The sequence below is a fragment of the Oreochromis niloticus genome, unplaced genomic scaffold (assembly GCF_001858045.2).
Source record: "Oreochromis niloticus isolate F11D_XX unplaced genomic scaffold, O_niloticus_UMD_NMBU tig00000200_pilon, whole genome shotgun sequence".
Taxonomy (NCBI): Eukaryota; Metazoa; Chordata; class Actinopteri; order Cichliformes; family Cichlidae; genus Oreochromis; species Oreochromis niloticus.
Window position 1 is genome coordinate 1 of NW_020327087.1, and position 19,228 is coordinate 19,228.

General features: G+C 44.3%; 14 non-coding genes and 13 pseudogenes across 14 annotated transcripts; 14 read left to right on the plus strand and 13 right to left on the minus strand.

The window, feature by feature from the left end:
- Positions 1–165: 165 nt before the first annotated feature.
- Positions 166–284, plus strand: LOC112844441 (5S ribosomal RNA). Its single transcript, XR_003217162.1, has one exon. It is a non-coding gene; the product is annotated as a 5S ribosomal RNA (ribosomal RNA).
- An 838-nt stretch (positions 285–1,122) lies between these two features.
- LOC112844415 (5S ribosomal RNA) lies at positions 1,123–1,241 on the minus strand. Its single transcript, XR_003217149.1, has one exon. It is a non-coding gene; the product is annotated as a 5S ribosomal RNA (ribosomal RNA).
- Positions 1,242–1,597: 356 nt separating this feature from the next.
- LOC112844432 (uncharacterized) lies at positions 1,598–1,712 on the plus strand (annotated as a pseudogene).
- An 816-nt stretch (positions 1,713–2,528) lies between these two features.
- On the minus strand, positions 2,529–2,647 carry LOC112844426 (5S ribosomal RNA). The gene has a single exon (XR_003217159.1). It is a non-coding gene; the product is annotated as a 5S ribosomal RNA (ribosomal RNA).
- Positions 2,648–3,002: 355 nt separating this feature from the next.
- Positions 3,003–3,121, plus strand: LOC112844416 (5S ribosomal RNA). The gene has a single exon (XR_003217150.1). It is a non-coding gene; the product is annotated as a 5S ribosomal RNA (ribosomal RNA).
- Positions 3,122–3,960: 839 nt separating this feature from the next.
- On the minus strand, positions 3,961–4,079 carry LOC112844437 (5S ribosomal RNA). Its single transcript, XR_003217160.1, has one exon. It is a non-coding gene; the product is annotated as a 5S ribosomal RNA (ribosomal RNA).
- Positions 4,080–4,437: 358 nt separating this feature from the next.
- LOC112844424 (5S ribosomal RNA) lies at positions 4,438–4,555 on the plus strand. Its single transcript, XR_003217158.1, has one exon. It is a non-coding gene; the product is annotated as a 5S ribosomal RNA (ribosomal RNA).
- Positions 4,556–5,393: 838 nt separating this feature from the next.
- Positions 5,394–5,507, minus strand: LOC112844421 (5S ribosomal RNA). The gene has a single exon (XR_003217155.1). It is a non-coding gene; the product is annotated as a 5S ribosomal RNA (ribosomal RNA).
- Positions 5,508–5,856: 349 nt separating this feature from the next.
- On the plus strand, positions 5,857–5,974 carry LOC112844422 (5S ribosomal RNA). The gene has a single exon (XR_003217156.1). It is a non-coding gene; the product is annotated as a 5S ribosomal RNA (ribosomal RNA).
- Positions 5,975–6,811: 837 nt separating this feature from the next.
- LOC112844440 (5S ribosomal RNA) lies at positions 6,812–6,930 on the minus strand. The gene has a single exon (XR_003217161.1). It is a non-coding gene; the product is annotated as a 5S ribosomal RNA (ribosomal RNA).
- A 357-nt stretch (positions 6,931–7,287) lies between these two features.
- Positions 7,288–7,406, plus strand: LOC112844417 (5S ribosomal RNA). The gene has a single exon (XR_003217151.1). It is a non-coding gene; the product is annotated as a 5S ribosomal RNA (ribosomal RNA).
- Positions 7,407–8,244: 838 nt separating this feature from the next.
- On the minus strand, positions 8,245–8,362 carry LOC112844418 (5S ribosomal RNA). The gene has a single exon (XR_003217152.1). It is a non-coding gene; the product is annotated as a 5S ribosomal RNA (ribosomal RNA).
- Positions 8,363–8,706: 344 nt separating this feature from the next.
- LOC112844425 (uncharacterized) lies at positions 8,707–8,823 on the plus strand (annotated as a pseudogene).
- An 835-nt stretch (positions 8,824–9,658) lies between these two features.
- LOC112844433 (uncharacterized) lies at positions 9,659–9,776 on the minus strand (annotated as a pseudogene).
- A 341-nt stretch (positions 9,777–10,117) lies between these two features.
- On the plus strand, positions 10,118–10,232 carry LOC112844438 (uncharacterized; annotated as a pseudogene).
- An 824-nt stretch (positions 10,233–11,056) lies between these two features.
- On the minus strand, positions 11,057–11,172 carry LOC112844431 (uncharacterized; annotated as a pseudogene).
- A 352-nt stretch (positions 11,173–11,524) lies between these two features.
- On the plus strand, positions 11,525–11,639 carry LOC112844428 (uncharacterized; annotated as a pseudogene).
- An 823-nt stretch (positions 11,640–12,462) lies between these two features.
- Positions 12,463–12,579, minus strand: LOC112844427 (uncharacterized; annotated as a pseudogene).
- Positions 12,580–12,932: 353 nt separating this feature from the next.
- LOC112844430 (uncharacterized) lies at positions 12,933–13,049 on the plus strand (annotated as a pseudogene).
- Positions 13,050–13,880: 831 nt separating this feature from the next.
- On the minus strand, positions 13,881–13,998 carry LOC112844419 (5S ribosomal RNA). Its single transcript, XR_003217153.1, has one exon. It is a non-coding gene; the product is annotated as a 5S ribosomal RNA (ribosomal RNA).
- Positions 13,999–14,349: 351 nt separating this feature from the next.
- On the plus strand, positions 14,350–14,466 carry LOC112844423 (5S ribosomal RNA). Its single transcript, XR_003217157.1, has one exon. It is a non-coding gene; the product is annotated as a 5S ribosomal RNA (ribosomal RNA).
- Positions 14,467–15,303: 837 nt separating this feature from the next.
- Positions 15,304–15,421, minus strand: LOC112844420 (5S ribosomal RNA). The gene has a single exon (XR_003217154.1). It is a non-coding gene; the product is annotated as a 5S ribosomal RNA (ribosomal RNA).
- A 353-nt stretch (positions 15,422–15,774) lies between these two features.
- Positions 15,775–15,890, plus strand: LOC112844429 (uncharacterized; annotated as a pseudogene).
- An 829-nt stretch (positions 15,891–16,719) lies between these two features.
- Positions 16,720–16,832, minus strand: LOC112844434 (uncharacterized; annotated as a pseudogene).
- A 351-nt stretch (positions 16,833–17,183) lies between these two features.
- LOC112844439 (uncharacterized) lies at positions 17,184–17,296 on the plus strand (annotated as a pseudogene).
- Positions 17,297–18,110: 814 nt separating this feature from the next.
- Positions 18,111–18,224, minus strand: LOC112844435 (uncharacterized; annotated as a pseudogene).
- Positions 18,225–18,557: 333 nt separating this feature from the next.
- On the plus strand, positions 18,558–18,672 carry LOC112844436 (uncharacterized; annotated as a pseudogene).
- The last annotated feature ends 556 nt before the right edge of the window (positions 18,673–19,228 follow it).

The window sequence follows — 19,228 nt, forward strand, 5'->3', positions numbered from 1 at the left end:
CGCACAGTGTTAAAGTGACAGAGAGCACACAGTGTGTTAGGACGATTTGGAAGTCCAACATTTTCGTGGTTTGGAGAATTCAACTTCTACACAGAACATAAAAAACGTAAGCATGACTGTGTCATCACAGCATGTATAAAAAGGCTGTTTCTGAAGCGTTCTCTCGCTTACGGCCATACCACCCTGAACGCGCCCGATCTCGTCTGATCTCGGAAGCCAAGCAGGGTCGGGCCTGGTCAGTACTTGGACGGGAGACCGCCTGGGAATACCAGGTGCTGTAAGCTTTTGCACTTCAACACACAAATGACAGTTTAAATATTGAAACGAATCTGAGGCACTCTTTTAGCTCATTTTCTAATAGGGTGGTTAGTGAGTCTTGCGCAAAGAGCTCTTCCACTGATGTAGTAATGTCAAATTCTTCAAGCGTTATATCAATATCACTGTACATGCACAGAGCACCTGTAGATGTTTTTGTGCAAACACTCACAACTGTTTATGACGTGAATTTTGCAGCATTAAGTATGCATTATAACTGTGCTGTCATGTGCCGGTATTAAAAAAAGGAAGGAAGAAACTAATCAATATCCTTCACTCTAAATTGTTTTTTAAATCACAATAAATGGGTTACAGTATCTACATGAACCCTGTTATCGAGGAAGCCTCTCGCTTACGGCCATACCACGCCTGATTTCATCTGATCTCTGAAGCTAAGCGGGGGCGGTCCTAGATAGTAGCATCACCTTCACCTTGCTCCATGTTAGAAACTCCATGATATCGTGTTCCCTGCTCAGGGTAGCACACTGCTGCGCATTTATTCAGTATTCTTGGGACCGCAGTCAGCAGCGAATAAGAATTCAAAGTCGTTGCACATGGGTGGACACTGTGCCCCTGCACACTACAAGGTTAACAAGTTCCTCACTACTGAGCCCAGACGGACTAGCCATAGACATTTCCTACATTTAAAGAATAAATAAGTTTGTGTATTTCCTAAATATTTTGTTCTTGTTGTTTTCCTGTTTTTTGTTTTACACAAAAGCAAAAGGCAATCAGGAGCGTTGTCATGAAGCTGCCTCCACTGAGTGTGCAGCAGCGCCCTCTGCAGTTTGTGTGTTGAAGTGCAAAAGCTTACAGCACCTGGTATTCCCAGGCGGTCTCCCATCCAAGTACTGACCAGGCCCGACCCTGCTTAGCTTCCGAGATCAGACGAGATCGGGCGTGTTCAGGGTGGTATGGCCGTAAGCGAGGGAGGCCCGCTACAAAAGACCTTTTATTTGGCAAATGTCACACAGCTTAAACTATAGTATTGTGCTAAGCTTCATATGTTACGGCGAAAACATGCAAACCTTTGTTGTTAACTGCAGCTTCAACACTGAGGTGCAAAAATGCTTTTCCCGCGGTAACGTCACGATAATAACACATGTTAGTTTCTCACAGCACAGTGTTAAAGTGACAGAGAGCACACAGTGTGTTAGGACGATTTGGAAGTCCAACATTTTCGTGGTTTGGAGAATTCAACTTCTACACAGAACATAAAAAACGTAAGCATGACTGTGTCATCACAGCATGTATAAAAAGGCTGTTTCTGAAGCGTTCTCTCGCTTACGGCCATACCACCCTGAACGCCCCGATCTCGTCTGATCTCGGAAGCCAAGCAGGGTCGGGCCTGGTCAGTACTTGGACGGGAGACCGCCTGGGAATAGGTGCTGTAAGCTTTTGCACTTCAACACACAAATGACAGTTTAAATATTGAAACGAATCTGAGGCACTCTTTTAGCTCATTTTCTAATAGGGTGGTTAGTGAGTCTTGCGCAAAGAGCTCTTCCACTGATGTAGTAATGTCAAATTCTTCAAGCGTTATATCAATATCACTGTACATGCACAGAGCACCTGTAGATGTTTTGTGCAAACACTGTTTATGACGTGAATTTTGCAGCATTAAGTATGCATTATAACTGTGCTGTCATGTGCCGGTATTAAAAAAAAGGAAGGAAGAAACTAATCAATATCCTTCACTCTAAATTGTTTTTTAAATCACAATAAATGGGTTACAGTATCTACATGAACCCTGTTATCGAGGAAGCCTCTCGCTTACGGCCATACCACGCCTGATTTCATCTGATCTCTGAAGCTAAGCGGGGGCGGTCCTAGTAGCATCACCTTCACCTGTTGTTATCCATGATATCGTGTTCCCTGCTCAGGGTAGCACACTGCTGCGCATTTATTCAGTATTCTTGGGGACCGCAGTCAGCAGCGAATAAGAATTCAAAGTCGTTGCACATGGGTGGACACTGTGCCCCTGCACACTACAAGGTTAACAAGTTCCTCACTACTGAGCCAGACGGACAGCCATAGACATTTCCTACATTTAAAGAATAAATAAGTTTGTGTATTTCCTAAATATTTTGTTCTTGTTGTTTTCCTGTTTTTTGTTTTACACAAAAGCAAAAGGCAATCAGGAGCGTTGTCATGAAGCTGCCTCCACTGAGTGTGCAGCAGCGCCCTCTGCAGTTTGTGTGTTGAAGTGCAAAAGCTTACAGCACCTGGTATTCCCAGGCGGTCTCCCATCCAAGTACTGACCAGGCCCGACCCTGCTTAGCTTCCGAGATCAGACGAGATCGGGCGTGTTCAGGGTGGTATGGCCGTAAGCGAGGGAGGCCCGCTACAAAAGACCTTTTATACTTGGCAAATGTCACACAGCTTAAACTATAGTATTGTGCTAAGCTTCATATGTTACGGCGAAAACATGCAAACCTTTGTTGTTAACTGCAGCTTCAACACTGAGGTGCAAAAATGCTTTTCCCGCGGTAACGTCACGATAATAACACATGTTAGTTTCTCACAGCACAGTGTTAAAGTGACAGAGAGCACACAGTGTGTTAGGACGATTTGGAAGTCCAACATTTTCGTGGTTTGGAGAATTCAACTTCTACACAGAACATAAAAATAAGCATGACTGTGTCATCACAGCATGTATAAAAAGGCTGTTTCTGAAGCGTTCTCTCGCTTACGGCCATACCACCCTGAACGCGCCCGATCTCGTCTGATCTCGGAAGCCAAGCAGGGTCGGGCCTGGTCAGTACTTGGACGGGAGACCGCCTGGGAATACCAGGTGCTGTAAGCTTTTGCACTTCAACACACAAATGACAGTTTAAATATTGAAACGAATCTGAGGCACTCTTTTAGCTCATTTTCTAATAGGGTGGTTAGTGAGTCTTGCGCAAAGAGCTCTTCCACTGATGTAGTAATGTCAAATTCTTCAAGCGTTATATCAATATCACTGTACATGCACAGAGCACCTGTAGATGTTTTTGTGCAAACACTCACAACTGTTTATGACGTGAATTTTGCAGCATTAAGTATGCATTATAACTGTGCTGTCATGTGCCGGTATTAAAAAAAGGAAGGAAGAAACTAATCAATATCCTTCACTCTAAATTGTTTTTTAAATCACAATAAATGGGTTACAGTATCTACATGAACCCTGTTATCGAGGAAGCCTCTCGCTTACGGCCATACCACGCCTGATTTCATCTGATCTCTGAAGCTAAGCGGGGGCGGTCCTAGATAGTAGCATCACCTTCACCTTGCTCCATGTTAGAAACTCCATGATATCGTGTTCCCTGCTCAGGGTAGCACACTGCTGCGCATTTATTCAGTATTCTTGGGGACCGCAGTCAGCAGCGAATAAGAATTCAAAGTCGTTGCACATGGGTGGACACTGTGCCCCTGCACACTACAAGGTTAACAAGTTCCTCACTACTGAGCCCAGACGGACTAGCCATAGACATTTCCTACATTTAAAGAATAAATAAGTTTGTGTATTTCCTAAATATTTTGTTCTTGTTGTTTTCCTGTTTTTTGTTTTACACAAAAGCAAAAGGCAATCAGGAGCGTTGTCATGAAGCTGCCTCCACTGAGTGTGCAGCAGCGCCCTCTGCAGTTTGTGTGTTGAAGTGCAAAAGCTTACAGCACCTGGTATTCCCAGGCGGTCTCCCATCCAAGTACTGACCAGGCCCGACCCTGCTTAGCTTCCGAGATCAGACGAGATCGGGCGTGTTCAGGGTGGTATGGCCGTAAGCGAGGGAGGCCCGCTACAAAAGACCTTTTATACTTGGCAAATGTCACACAGCTTAAACTATAGTATTGTGCTAAGCTTCATATGTTACGGCGAAAACATGCAAACCTTTGTTGTTAACTGCAGCTTCAACACTGAGGTGCAAAAATGCTTTTCCCGCGGTAACGTCACGATAATAACACATGTTAGTTTCTCACAGCACAGTGTTAAAGTGACAGAGAGCACACAGTGTGTTAGGACGATTTGGAAGTCCAACATTTTCGTGGTTTGGAGAATTCAACTTCTACACAGAACATAAAAAACGTAAGCATGACTGTGTCATCACAGCATGTATAAAAAGGCTGTTTCTGAAGCGTTCTCTCGCTTACGGCCATACCACCCTGAACGGCCCGATCTCGTCTGATCTCGGAAGCCAAGCAGGGTCGGGCCTGGTCAGTACTTGGACGGGAGACCGCCTGGGAATACCAGGTGCTGTAAGCTTTTGCACTTCAACACACAAATGACAGTTTAAATATTGAAACGAATCTGAGGCACTCTTTTAGCTCATTTTCTAATAGGGTGGTTAGTGAGTCTTGCGCAAAGAGCTCTTCCACTGATGTAGTAATGTCAAATTCTTCAAGCGTTATATCAATATCACTGTACATGCACAGAGCACCTGTAGATGTTTTTGTGCAAACACTCACAACTGTTTATGACGTGAATTTTGCAGCATTAAGTATGCATTATAACTGTGCTGTCATGTGCCGGTATTAAAAAAAGGAAGGAAGAAACTAATCAATATCCTTCACTCTAAATTGTTTTTTAAATCACAATAAATGGGTTACAGTATCTACATGAACCCTGTTATCGAGGAAGCCTCTCGCTTACGGCCATACCACGCCTGATTTCATCTGATCTCTGAAGCTAAGCGGGGCGGTCCTAGATAGTAGCATCACCTTCACCTTGCTCCATGTTAGAAACTCCATGATATCGTGTTCCCTGCTCAGGGTAGCACACTGCTGCGCATTTATTCAGTATTCTTGGGGACCGCAGTCAGCAGCGAATAAGAATTCAAAGTCGTTGCACATGGGTGGACACTGTGCCCCTGCACACTACAAGGTTAACAAGTTCCTCACTACTGAGCCCAGACGGACTAGCCATAGACATTTCCTACATTTAAAGAATAAATAAGTTTGTGTATTTCCTAAATATTTTGTTCTTGTTGTTTTCCTGTTTTTTGTTTTACACAAAAGCAAAAGGCAATCAGGAGCGTTGTCATGAAGCTGCCTCCACTGAGTGTGCAGCAGCGCCCTCTGCAGTTTGTGTGTTGAAGTGCAAAAGCTTACAGCACCTGGTATTCCCAGGCGGTCTCCCATCCAAGTACTGACCAGGCCCGACCCTGCTTAGCTTCCGAGATCAGATCGGGCGTGTTCAGGGTGGTATGGCCGTAAGCGAGGGAGGCCCGCTACAAAAGACCTTTTATACTTGGCAAATGTCACACAGCTTAAACTATATATTGTGCTAATGTTACGGCGAAAACATGCAAACCTTTGTTGTTAACTGCAGCTTCAACACTGAGGTGCAAAAATGCTTTTCCCGCGGTAACGTCACGATAATAACACATGTTAGTTTCTCACAGCACAGTGTTAAAGTGACAGAGAGCACACAGTGTGTTAGGACGATTTGGAAGTCCAACATTTTCGTGGTTTGGAGAATTCAACTTCTACACAGAACATAAAAAACGTAAGCATGACTGTGTCATCACAGCATGTATAAAAAGGCTGTTTCTGAAGCGTTCTCTCGCTTACGGCCATACCACCCTGAACGCCCCGATCTCGTCTGATCTCGGAAGCCAAGCAGGGTCGGGCCTGGTCAGTACTTGGACGGGAGACCGCCTGGGAATACCAGGTGCTGTAAGCTTTTGCACTTCAACACACAAATGACAGTTTAAATATTGAAACGAATCTGAGGCACTCTTTTAGCTCATTTTCTAATAGGGTGGTTAGTGAGTCTTGCGCAAAGAGCTCTTCCACTGATGTAGTAATGTCAAATTCTTCAAGCGTTATATCAATATCACTGTACATGCACAGAGCACCTGTAGATGTTTTTTGCAAACACTCACAACTGTTTATGACGTGAATTTTGCAGCATTAAGTATGCATTATAACTGTGCTGTCATGTGCCGGTATTAAAAAAAAGGAAGGAAGAAACTAATCAATATCCTTCACTCTAAATTGTTTTTTAAATCACAATAAATGGGTTACAGTATCTACATGAACCCTGTTATCGAGGAAGCCTCTCGCTTACGGCCATACCACGCCTGATTTCATCTGATCTCTGAAGCTAAGCGGGGCGGTCCTAGATAGTAGCATCACCTTCACCTTGCTCCATGTTAGAAACTCCATGATATCGTGTTCCCTGCTCAGGGTAGCACACTGCTGCGCATTTATTCAGTATTCTTGGGGACCGCAGTCAGCAGCGAATAAGAATTCAAAGTCGTTGCACATGGGTGGACACTGTGCCCTGCACACTACAAGGTTAACAAGTTCCTCACTACTGAGCCCAGACGGACTAGCCATAGACATTTCCTACATTTAAAGAATAAATAAGTTTGTGTATTTCCTAAATATTTTGTTCTTGTTGTTTTCCTGTTTTTTGTTTTACACAAAAGCAAAAGGCAATCAGGAGCGTTGTCATGAAGCTGCCTCCACTGAGTGTGCAGCAGCGCCCTCTGCAGTTTGTGTGTTGAAGTGCAAAAGCTTACAGCACCTGGTATTCCCAGGCGGTCTCCCATCCAAGTACTGACCAGGCCCGACCCTGCTTAGCTTCCGAGATCAGACGAGATCGGGCGTGTTCAGGGTGGTATGGCCGTAAGCGAGGGAGGCCCGCTACAAAGACCTTTTATACTTGGCAAATGTCACACAGCTTAAACTATAGTATTGTGCTAAGCTTCATATGTTACGGCGAAAACATGCAAACCTTTGTTGTTAACTGCAGCTTCAACACTGAGGTGCAAAAATGCTTTTCCCGCGGTAACGTCACGATAATAACACATGTTAGTTTCTCACAGCACAGTGTTAAAGTGACAGAGAGCACACAGTGTGTTAGGACGATTTGGAAGTCCAACATTTTCGTGGTTTGGAGAATTCAACTTCTACACAGAACATAAAAAACGTAAGCATGACTGTGTCATCACAGCATGTATAAAAAGGCTGTTTCTGAAGCGTTCTCTCGCTTACGGCCATACCACCCTGAACGCGCCCGATCTCGTCTGATCTCGGAAGCCAAGCAGGGTCGGGCCTGGTCAGTACTTGGACGGGAGACCGCCTGGGAATACCAGGTGCTGTAAGCTTTTGCACTTCAACACACAAATGACAGTTTAAATATTGAAACGAATCTGAGGCACTCTTTTAGCTCATTTTCTAATAGGGTGGTTAGTGAGTCTTGCGCAAAGAGCTCTTCCACTGATGTAGTAATGTCAAATTCTTCAAGCGTTATATCAATATCACTGTACATGCACAGAGCACCTGTAGATGTTTTTGTGCAAACACTCACAACTGTTTATGACGTGAATTTTGCAGCATTAAGTATGCATTATAACTGTGCTGTCATGTGCCGGTATTAAAAAAAGGAAGGAAGAAACTAATCAATATCCTTCACTCTAAATTGTTTTTAAATCACAATAAATGGGTTACAGTATCTACATGAACCCTGTTATCGAGGAAGCCTCTCGCTTACGGCCATACCACGCCTGATTTCATCTGATCTCTGAAGCTAAGCGGGGGCGGTCCTAGATAGTAGCATCACCTTCACCTTGCTCCATGTTAGAAACTCCATGATATCGTGTTCCCTGCTCAGGGTAGCACACTGCTGCGCATTTATTCAGTATTCTTGGGGACCGCAGTCAGCAGCGAATAAGAATTCAAAGTCGTTGCACATGGGTGGACACTGTGCCCCTGCACACTACAAGGTTAACAAGTTCCTCACTACTGAGCCCAGACGGACTAGCCATAGACATTTCCTACATTTAAAGAATAAATAAGTTTGTGTATTTCCTAAATATTTTGTTCTTGTTGTTTTCCTGTTTTTTGTTTTACACAAAAGCAAAAGGCAATCAGGAGCGTTGTCATGAAGCTGCCTCCACTGAGTGTGCAGCAGCGCCCTCTGCAGTTTGTGTGTTGAAGTGCAAAAGCTTACAGCACCTGGTATTCCCAGGCGGTCTCCCATCCAAGTACTGACCAGGCCGACCCTGCTTAGCTTCCGAGATCAGACGAGATCGGGCGTGTTCAGGGTGGTATGGCCGTAAGCGAGGGAGGCCCGCTACAAAAGACCTTTTATACTTGGCAAATGTCACACAGCTTAAACTATAGTATTGTGCTAAGCTTCATATGTTACGGCGAAAACATGCAAACCTTTGTTGTTAACTGCAGCTTCAACACAGGTTTTTCCCGCGGTAACGTCACGATAATAACACATGTTAGTTTCTCACAGCACAGTGTTAAAGTGACAGAGAGCACACAGTGTGTTAGGACGATTTGGAAGTCCAACATTTTCGTGGTTTGGAGAATTCAACTTCTACACAGAACATAAAAACGTAAGCATGACTGTGTCATCACAGCATGTATAAAAGGCTGTTTCTGAAGCGTTCTCTCGCTTACGGCCATACCACCCTGAACGGGCCGATCTCGTCTGATCTCGGAAGCCAAGCAGGGTCGGGCCTGGTCAGTACTTGGACGGGAGACCGCCTGGGAAACCAGGTGCTGTAAGCTTTTGCACTTCAACACACAAATGACAGTTTAAATATTGAAACGAATCTGAGGCACTCTTTTAGCTCATTTTCTAATAGGGTGGTTAGTGAGTCTTGCGCAAAGAGCTCTTCCACTGATGTAGTAATGTCAAATTCTTCAAGCGTTATATCAATATCACTGTACATGCACAGAGCACCTGTAGATGTTTTTGTGCAAACACTCACAACTGTTTATGACGTGAATTTTGCAGCATTAAGTATGCATTATAACTGTGCTGTCATGTGCCGGTATTAAAAAAAGGAAGGAAGAAACTAATCAATATCCTTCACTCTAAATTGTTTTTTAAATCACAATAAATGGGTTACAGTATCTACATGAACCCTGTTATCGAGGAAGCCTCTCGCTTACGGCCATACCACGCCTGATTTCATCTGATCTCTGAAGCTAAGCGGGGCGGTCCTAGATAGTAGCATCACCTTCACCTTGCTCCATGTTAGAAACTCCATGATATCGTGTTCCCTGCTCAGGGTAGCACACTGCTGCGCATTTATTCAGTATTCTTGGGACCGCAGTCAGCAGCGAATAAGAATTCAAAGTCGTTGCACATGGGTGGACACTGTGCCCCTGCACACTACAAGGTTAACAAGTTCCTCACTACTGAGCCAGACGGACTAGCCATAGACATTTCCTACATTTAAAGAATAAATAAGTTTGTGTATTTCCTAAATATTTTGTTCTTGTTGTTTTCCTGTTTTTTGTTTTACACAAAGCAAAAGGCAATCAGGAGCGTTGTCATGAAGCTGCCTCCACTGAGTGTGCAGCAGCGCCCTCTGCAGTTTGTGTGTTGAAGTGCAAAAGCTTACAGCACCTGGTATTCCCGCGTCTCCCATCCAAGTACTGACCAGGCCCGCCGACCTGCTTAGCTTCCGAGATCAGACGAGATCGGGCGTGTTCAGGGTGGTATGGCCGTAAGCGAGGAGGCCGCTACAAAAGACCTTTTATACTTGGCAATGTCAACAGCTTAAACTATAGTATTGTGCTAAGCTTCATATGTTACGGCGAAAACATGCAAACCTTTGTTGTTAACTGCAGCTTCAACACTGAGGTGCAAAAATGCTTTTCCCGCGGTAACGTCACGATAATAACACATGTTAGTTTCACAGCACAGTGTTAAAGTGACAGAGAGCACACAGTGTGTTAGGACGATTTGGAAGTCCAACATTTTCGTGTTTGGAGAATTCAACTTCTACACAGAAGTAAGCATGACTGTGTCATCACAGCATGTATAAAAAGGCTGTTTCTGAAGCGTTCTCTCGCTTACGGCCATACACCCTGAACGCGCCCGATCTCGTCTGATCTCGGAGCCAAGCAGGGTCGGGCTGGTCAGTACTTGGACGGGAGACCGCTGGGAATACCAGGTGCTGTAAGCTTTTGCACTTCAACACACAAATGACAGTTTAAATATTGAAACGAATCTGAGGCACTCTTTTAGCTCATTTTCTAATAGGGTGGTTAGTGAGTCTTGCGCAAAGAGCTCTTCCACTGATGTAGTAAGTCAAATTCTTCAAGCGTTATATCAATATCACTGTACATGCACAGAGCACCTGTAGATGTTTTGTGCAAACACTCACAACTGTTTATGACGTGAATTTTGCAGCATTAAGTATGCATTATAACTGTGCTGTCATGTGCCGTATTAAAAAAAAGGAAGGAAGAAACTAATCAATATCCTTCACTCTAAATTGTTTTTTAATCATAAATGGGTTACAGTATCTACATGAACCCTGTTATCGAGGAAGCCTCTCGCTTACGGCATACCACGCCTGATTTCATCTGATCTCTGAAGCTAAGCGGGGCGGTCCTAGATAGTAGCATCACCTTCACCTTGCTCCATGTTAGAAACTCCATGATATCGTGTTCCCTGCTCAGGGTAGCACACTGCTGCGCATTTATTCAGTATTCTTGGGACCGCAGTCAGCAGCGAATAAGAATTCAAAGTCGTTGCACATGGGTGGACACTGTGCCCTGCACACTACAAGGTTACAAGTTCCTCACTACTGAGCCCAGACGGACTAGCCATAGACATTTCCTACATTTAAAGAATAAATAAGTTTTGTATTTCCTAAATATTTTGTTCTTGTTGTTTCCTGTTTTTTGTTTTACACAAAAGCAAAAGGCAATCAGGAGCGTTGTCATGAAGCTGCCTCCACTGAGTGTGCAGCAGCGCCCTCTAGTTTGTGTGTTGAAGTGCAAAAGCTTACAGCACCTGGTATTCCAGGCGGTCTCCCATCCAAGTACTGACAGGCCGACCCTGCTTAGCTTCCGAGATCAGACGAGATCGGGCGTGTTCAGGGTGGTATGGCCGTAAGCGAGGGAGGCCCGCTACAAAGACTTTTATACTTGGCAAATGTCACACAGCTTAAACTATAGTATTGTGCTAAGCTTCATATGTTACGGCGAAAACATGCAAACCTTTGTTGTTAACTGCAGCTTCAACACTGAGGTGCAAAAATGCTTTTCCCGCGGTAACGTCACGATAATAACACATGTTAGTTTTCACAGCACAGTGTTAAAGTGACAGAGCACACAGTGTGTTAGGACGATTTGGAAGTCCAACATTTCGTGGTTTGGAGAATTCAACTTCTACACAGAACATAAAAAACGTAAGCATGACTGTGTCATCACAGCATGTATAAAAAGGCTGTTTCTGAAGCGTTCTCTCGCTTACGGCCATACCACCCTGAACGCCCGATCTCGTCTGATCTCGGAAGCCAAGCAGGGTCGGGCCTGGTCAGTACTTGGACGGAGACGCCTGGGAATACCAGGTGCTGTAAGCTTTTGCACTTCAACACACAAATGACAGTTTAAATATTGAAACGAATCTGAGGCACTCTTTTAGCTCATTTTCTAATAGGGTGGTTAGTGATCTTGCGCAAGAGCTCTTCCACTGATGTAGTAATGTCAATTCTTCAAGCGTTATCAATATCACTGTACATGCACAGAGCACCTGTAGATGTTTTTGTGCAAACACTCACAACTGTTTATGACGTGAATTTGCAGCATTAAGTATGCATTATAACTGTGCTGTCATGTGCCGGTATTAAAAAAAGGAAGGAAGAAACTAATCAATATCTTCACTCTAAATTGTTTTTTAAATCACAATAAATGGGTTACAGTATCTACATGAACCCTGTTATCGAGGAAGCCTCCGCTTACGGCCATACCACGCCTGATTTCATCTGATCTCTGAAGCTAAGCGGGGCGGTCCTAGATAGTAGCATCACCTTCACCTTGCTCCATGTTAGAAACTCCATGATATCGTGTTCCCTGCTCAGGGTAGCACACTGCTGCGCATTTTTCAGTATTCTTGGGACCGCAGTCAGCAGCGAATAAGAATTCAAAGTCGTTGCACATGGGTGGACACTGTGCCCCCTGCACACTACAAGGTTAACAAGTTCCTCACTACTGAGCCCAGACGGACTAGCATAGACATTTCTACATTTAAAGATAAATAAGTTTGTGTATTTCCTAAATATTTTGTTCTTGTTGTTTTCCTGTTTTTGTTTTACACAAAGCAAAAGGCAATCAGGAGCGTTGTCATGAAGCTGCCTCCACTGAGTGTGCAGCAGCACCCTCTGCAGTTGTGTGTTGAAGTGCAAAAGCTTACAGCACTGGTATTCCCAGGCGGTCTCCCATCCAAGTACTGACCAGGCCCGACCCTGCTTAGCTTCGAGATCAGACGAGATCGGGCGTGTTCAGGGTGGTATGGCCGTAAGCGAGGGAGGGCCGCTACAAAAGACCTTTTATACTTGGCAATGTCACACAGCTTAAACTATAGTATTGTGCTAAGCTTCATATGTTACGGCGAAACATGCAAACCTTTGTTGTTAACTGCAGCTTCAACACTGAGGTGCAAAATGCTTTTCCCGCGGTAACGTACGATAATAACACATGTTAGTTTCTCACAGCACAGTGTTTAAAGTGACAGAGAGCACACAGTGTGTTAGGACGATTTGGAAGTCCAACATTTTCGTGGTTTGGAGATTCAACTTCTACACAGAACATAAAAAACGTAAGCATGACTGTGTCATCACAGCATGTAAAAAAGGCTGTTTCTGAAGCGTTCTCTCGCTTACGGCCATACACCCTGAACGCGCCGATCTCGTCTGATCTCGGAAGCCAAGCAGGGTCGGGCCTGGTCAGTACTTGGACGGGAGACCGCCTGGGAATACCAGGTGCTGTAAGCTTTTGCACTTCAACACACAAATGACAGTTTAAATATTGAAACGAATCTGAGGCACTCTTTTAGCTCATTTTCTAATAGGGTGGTTAGTGAGTCTTGCGCAAAGAGCTCTTCCACTGATGTAGTAATGTCAAATTCTTCAAGCGTTATATCAATATCACTGTACATGCACAGAGCACCTGTAGATGTTTTTGTGCAAACACTCACAACTGTTTATGACGTGAATTTTGCAGCATTAAGTATGCATTATAACTGTGCTGTCATGTGCCGGTATTAAAAAAAGGAAGGAAGAAACTAATCAATATCCTTCACTCTAAATTGTTTTTAAATCACAATAAATGGGTTACAGTATCTACATGAACCCTGTTATCGAGGAAGCCTCTCGCTTACGGCCATACCACGCCTGATTTCATCTGATCTCTGAAAGCGGGGGCGGTCCTAGATAGTAGCATCACCTTCACCTTGCTCCATGTTAGAAACTCCATGATATCGTGTTCCCTGCTCAGGGTAGCACACTGCTGCGCATTTATTCAGTATTCTTGGGGACCGCAGTCAGCAGCGAATAAGAATTCAAAGTCGTTGCACATGGGTGGACACTGTGCCCCTGCACACTACAAGGTTAACAAGTTCCTCACTACTGAGCCCAGACGGACTAGCCATAGACATTTCCTACATTTAAAGAATAAATAAGTTTGTGTATTTCCTAAATATTTTGTTCTTGTTTTCCTGTTTTTTGTTTTACACAAAAGCAAAAGGCAATCAGGAGCGTTGTCATGAAGCTGCCTCCACTGAGTGTGCAGCAGCGCCCTCTGCAGTTTGTGTGTTGAAGTGCAAAAGCTTACAGCACCTGGTATTCCCAGGCGGTCTCCCATCCAAGTACTGACCAGGCCGACCCTGCTTAGCTTCCGAGATCAGACGAGATCGGGCGTGTTCAGGGTGGTATGGCCGTAAGCGAGGGAGGCCGCTACAAAGACCTTTTATACTTGGCAAATGTCACACAGCTTAAACTATAGTATTGTGCTAAGCTTCATATGTTACGGCGAAAACATGCAAACCTTTGTTGTTAACTGCAGCTTCAACACTGAGGTGCAAAAATGCTTTTCCGCGGTAACGTCACGAATAACACATGTTAGTTTCTCACAGCACAGTGTTAAAGTGACAGAGAGCACACAGTGTGTTAGGACGATTTGGAAGTCCAACATTTTCGTGGTTTGGAGAATTCAACTTCTACACAGAACATAAAAACGTAAGCATGACTGTGTCATCACAGCATGTATAAAAAGGCTGTTCTGAAGCGTTCTCTCGCTTACGGCCATACCACCCTGAACGCCCGATCTCGTCTGATCTCGGAAGCCAAGCAGGGTCGGGCCTGGTCAGTACTTGGACGGGAGACCGCCTGGGAATACCAGGTGCTGTAAGCTTTTGCACTTCAACACACAAATGACAGTTTAAATATTGAAACGAATCTGAGGCACTCTTTTAGCTCATTTTCTAATAGGGTGGTTAGTGAGTCTTGCGCAAAGAGCTCTTCCACTGATGTAGTAATGTCAAATTCTTCAAGCGTTATATCAATATCACTGTACATGCACAGAGCACCTGTAGATGTTTTTGTGCAACACTCACAACTGTTTATGACGTGAATTTTGCAGCATTAAGTATGCATTATAACTGTGCTGTCATGTGCCGGTATTAAAAAAAAGGAAGGAAGAAACTAATCAATATCCTTCACTCTAAATTGTTTTTTAAATCACAATAAATGGGTTACAGTATCTACATGAACCCTGTTATCGAGGAAGCCTCTCGCTTACGGCCATACCACGCCTGATTTCATCTGATCTCTGAAGCTAAGCGGGGGCGGTCCTAGATAGTAGCATCACCTTCACCTTGCTCCATGTTAGAAACTCCATGATATCGTGTTCCCTGCTCAGGGTAGCACACTGCTGCGCATTTATTCAGTATTCTTGGGACCGCAGTCAGCAGCGAATAAGAATTCAAAGTCGTTGCACATGGGTGGACACTGTGCCCCTGCACACTACAAGGTTAACAAGTTCCTCACTACTGAGCCCAGACGGACTAGCCATAGACATTTCCTACATTTAAAGAATAAATAAGTTTGTGTATTTCCTAAATATTTTGTTCTTGTTGTTTTCCTGTTTTTTGTTTTACACAAAAGCAAAGGCAATCAGGAGCGTTGTCATGAAGCTGCCTCCACTGAGTGTGCAGCAGCGCCCTCTGCAGTTTGTGTGTTGAAGTGCAAAAGCTTACAGCACCTGGTATTCCCAGGCGGTCTCCCATCCAAGTACTGACCAGGCCCGACCCTGCTTAGCTTCCGAGATCAGACGAGATCGGGCGTGTTCAGGTGGTATGGCCGTAAGCGAGGGAGGCCCGCTACAAAAGACCTTTTATACTTGGCAAATGTCACACAGCTTAAATAGTATTGTGCTAAGCTTCATATGTTACGGCGAAAACATGCAAACCTTTGTTGTTAACTGCAGCTTCAACACTGAGGTGCAAAAATGCTTTTCCGCGGTAACGTCACGATAATAACACATGTTAGTTTCTCACAGCACAGTGTTAAAGTGACAGAGAGCACACAGTGTGTTAGGACGATTTGGAAGTCCAACATTTTCGTGGTTTGGAGAATTCAACTTCTACACAGAACATAAAAAACGTAAGCATGACTGTGTCATCACAGCATGTATAAAAGGCTGTTTCTGAAGCGTTCTCTCGCTTACGGCCATACCACCCTGAACGCGCCGATCTCGTCTGATCTCGGAAGCCAAGCAGGGTCGGGCCTGGTCAGTACTTGGACGGGAGACCGCCTGGAATCCAGGTGCTGTAAGCTTTTGCACTTCAACACACAAATGACAGTTTAAATATTGAAACGAATCTGAGGCACTCTTTTAGCTCATTTTCTAATAGGGTGGTTAGTGAGTCTTGCGCAAAGAGCTCTTCCACTGATGTAGTAATGTCAAATTCTTCAAGCGTTATATCAATATCACTGTACATGCACAGAGCACCTGTAGATGTTTTTGTGCAAACACTCACAACTGTTTATGACGTGAATTTTGCAGCATTAAGTATGCATTATAACTGTGCTGTCATGTGCCGGTATTAAAAAAAGGAAGGAAGAAACTAATCAATATCCTTCACTCTAAATTGTTTTTTAAATCACAATAAATGGTTACAGTATCTACATGAACCCTGTTATCGAGGAAGCCTCTCGCTTACGGCCATACCACGCCTGATTTCATCTGATCTCTGAAGCTAAGCGGGGCGGTCCTAATAGTAGCATCACTTCACCTTGCTCCATGTTAGAACTCCATGATATCGTGTTCCCTGCTCAGGGTAGCACACTGCTGCGCATTTATTCAGTATTCTTGGGGACCGCAGTCAGCAGCGAATAAGAATTCAAAGTCGTTGCACATGGGTGGACACTGTGCCCCTGCACACTACAAGGTTACAAGTTCCTCACTACTGAGCCCAGCGGACTAGCCATAGACATTTCCTACATTTAAAGAATAAATAAGTTTGTGTATTTCCTAAATATTTTGTTCTTGTTGTTTTCTTTTTTTGTTTTACACAAAAGCAAAAGGCAATCAGGAGCGTTGTCATGAAGCTGCCTCCACTGAGTGTGCAGCAGCGCCCTCTGCAGTTTGTGTGTTGAAGTGCAAAGCTTACAGCACCTGGTATTCCCAGGCGGTCTCCATCCAAGTACTGACCAGGCCCGACCCTGCTTAGCTTCGAGATCAGACGAGATCGGCGTTCAGGGTGGTATGGCCGTAGCGAGGGAGGCCCGCTACAAAAACCTTTTTACTTGGCAAATGTCACAGCTTAAACTATAGTATTGTGCTAAGCTTCATATGTTACGGCGAAACATGCAACCTTTGTTGTTAACTGCAGCTTCAACACTGAGGTGCAAAAATGCTTTTCCCCGCGGTAACGTCACGATAATAACACATGTTAGTTTCTCACAGCACAGTGTTAAGTGACAGAGAGCACACAGTGTGTTAGGACGATTTGGAAGTCCAACATTTTCGTGGTTTGGAGAATTCAACTTCTACACAGAACATAAAAAACGTAAGCATGACTGTGTCATCACAGCATGTATAAAAGGCTGTTTCTGAAGCGTTCTCTCGCTTACGGCCATACCCTGAACGCGCCGATCTCGTCTGATCTCGGAAGCCAAGCAGGGTCGGGCTGGTCAGTACTTGGACGGAGACCGCCTGGGAATACCAGGTGCTGTAAGCTTTGCACTTCAACACACAAATGACAGTTTAAATATTGAAACGAATCTGAGGCACTCTTTTAGCTCATTTTCTAATAGGGTGGTTAGTGGTCTTGCGCAAAGAGCTCTTCCACTGATGTAGTAATGTCAATTCTTCAAGCGTTATATCAATATCACTGTACATGCACAGCACCTGTAGATGTTTTTGTGCAACACTCACAACTGTTTATGACGTGATTTTGCAGCATTAAGTATGCATTATAACTGTGCTGTCATGTGCCGGTATTAAAAAAAGGAAGGAAACTAATCAATATCCTTCACTCTAAATTGTTTTTTAAATCACAATAAATGGGTTACAGTATCTACATGAACCCTGTTACGAGAGCCTCTCGCTTACGGCATACCACGCCTGATTCATCTGATCTCTGAAGCTAAGCGGGGGCGGTCCTAGATAGTAGCATCACCTTCACCTTGCTCCATGTTAGAAACTCCATGATTCGTGTTCCTGCTCAGGGTAGCACTGCTGCGCTTTATTCAGTATTCTTGGGGACCGCAGTCAGCAGCGAATAAGAATTCAAAGTCGTTGCACATGGGTGGACACTGTGCCCCCTGCACACTACAAGGTTAACAAGTTCCTCACTACTGAGCCAGACGGACTAGCCATAGACATTTCCTACATTTAAAGAATAAATAAGTTTGTGTTCCTAATATTTTGTTCTTGTTGTTTTCCTGTTTTTTGTTTTACACAAAAGCAAAAGGCAATCAGGAGCGTTGTCATGAAGCTGCTCCACTGAGTGTGCGGCAGCGCCCTCTGCAGTTTGTGTGTTGAAGTGCAAAAGCTTACAGCACCTGGTATTCCAGGCGGTCTCCCATCCAAGTACTGACCAGGCCGACCTGTAGCTTCCGAGATCAGACGAGATCGGGCGTGTTCAGGGTGGTATGGCCGTAAGCGAGGGAGCTACAAAGACCTTTTATACTTGGCAAATGTCACACAGCTTAACTATAGTATTGTGCTAAGCTTCATATGTTACGGCGAAACATGCAAACTTTTGTTAACTGCAGCTTCAACACTGAGTGCAAAATGCTTTCCCGCGGTAACGTCACGATAATAACACATGTTAGTTTTCACAGCACAGTGTTAAAGTGACAGAGAGCACCAGTGTGTTGGACGATTTGGAAGTCACATTTCGTGGTTTGGAGAATTCAACTTCTACAGACATAAAAAACGTAAGCATGACTGTGTCATCACAGCATGTATAAAGGCTGTTTCTGAAGCGTTCTCTCGCTTACGGCCTACACCCTGAACGCGCCGATCTCGTCTGATCTCGGAAGCCAAGCAGGGTCGGGCCTGGTCAGTACTTGGACGGGAGACCGCTGGGAATACCAGGTGCTGTAAGCTTTTGCACTTCAACACACAATGACAGTTTAAATATTGAAACGAATCTGAGCACTCTTTTAGCTCATTTTCTAATAGGGTGGTTGGAGTCTTGCGCAAAGAGCTCTTCCTGATGTAGTAATGTCAAATTCTTCAAGCGTTATATCATATCACTGTACATGCACAGAGCACCTGTAGATGTTTTTGTGCAAACACTCAACTGTTTATGACGTGAATTTTGCAGCATTAAGTATGCATTATAACTGTGCTGTCATGTGCCGGTATTAAAAAAAGGAAGGAGAAACTAATCAATATCCTTCACTCTAAATTGTTTTTTAAATCACATAATGGGTTACAGTATCTACATGAACCCTGTTACGAGGAGCTCTCGCTTACGGCATCCCACGCTGATTTCATCTGATCTCTGAAGCTAAGCGGGGGGCGGTCCTAGATAGTAGCATCACCTTCACCTTGCTCCATGTTAGAAACTCCATGATATCGTGTTCCCTGCTCAGGGTAGCACACTGCTGCGCATTTATTCAGTATTCTTCGGGACCGCAGTCAGCAGCGAATAAGAATT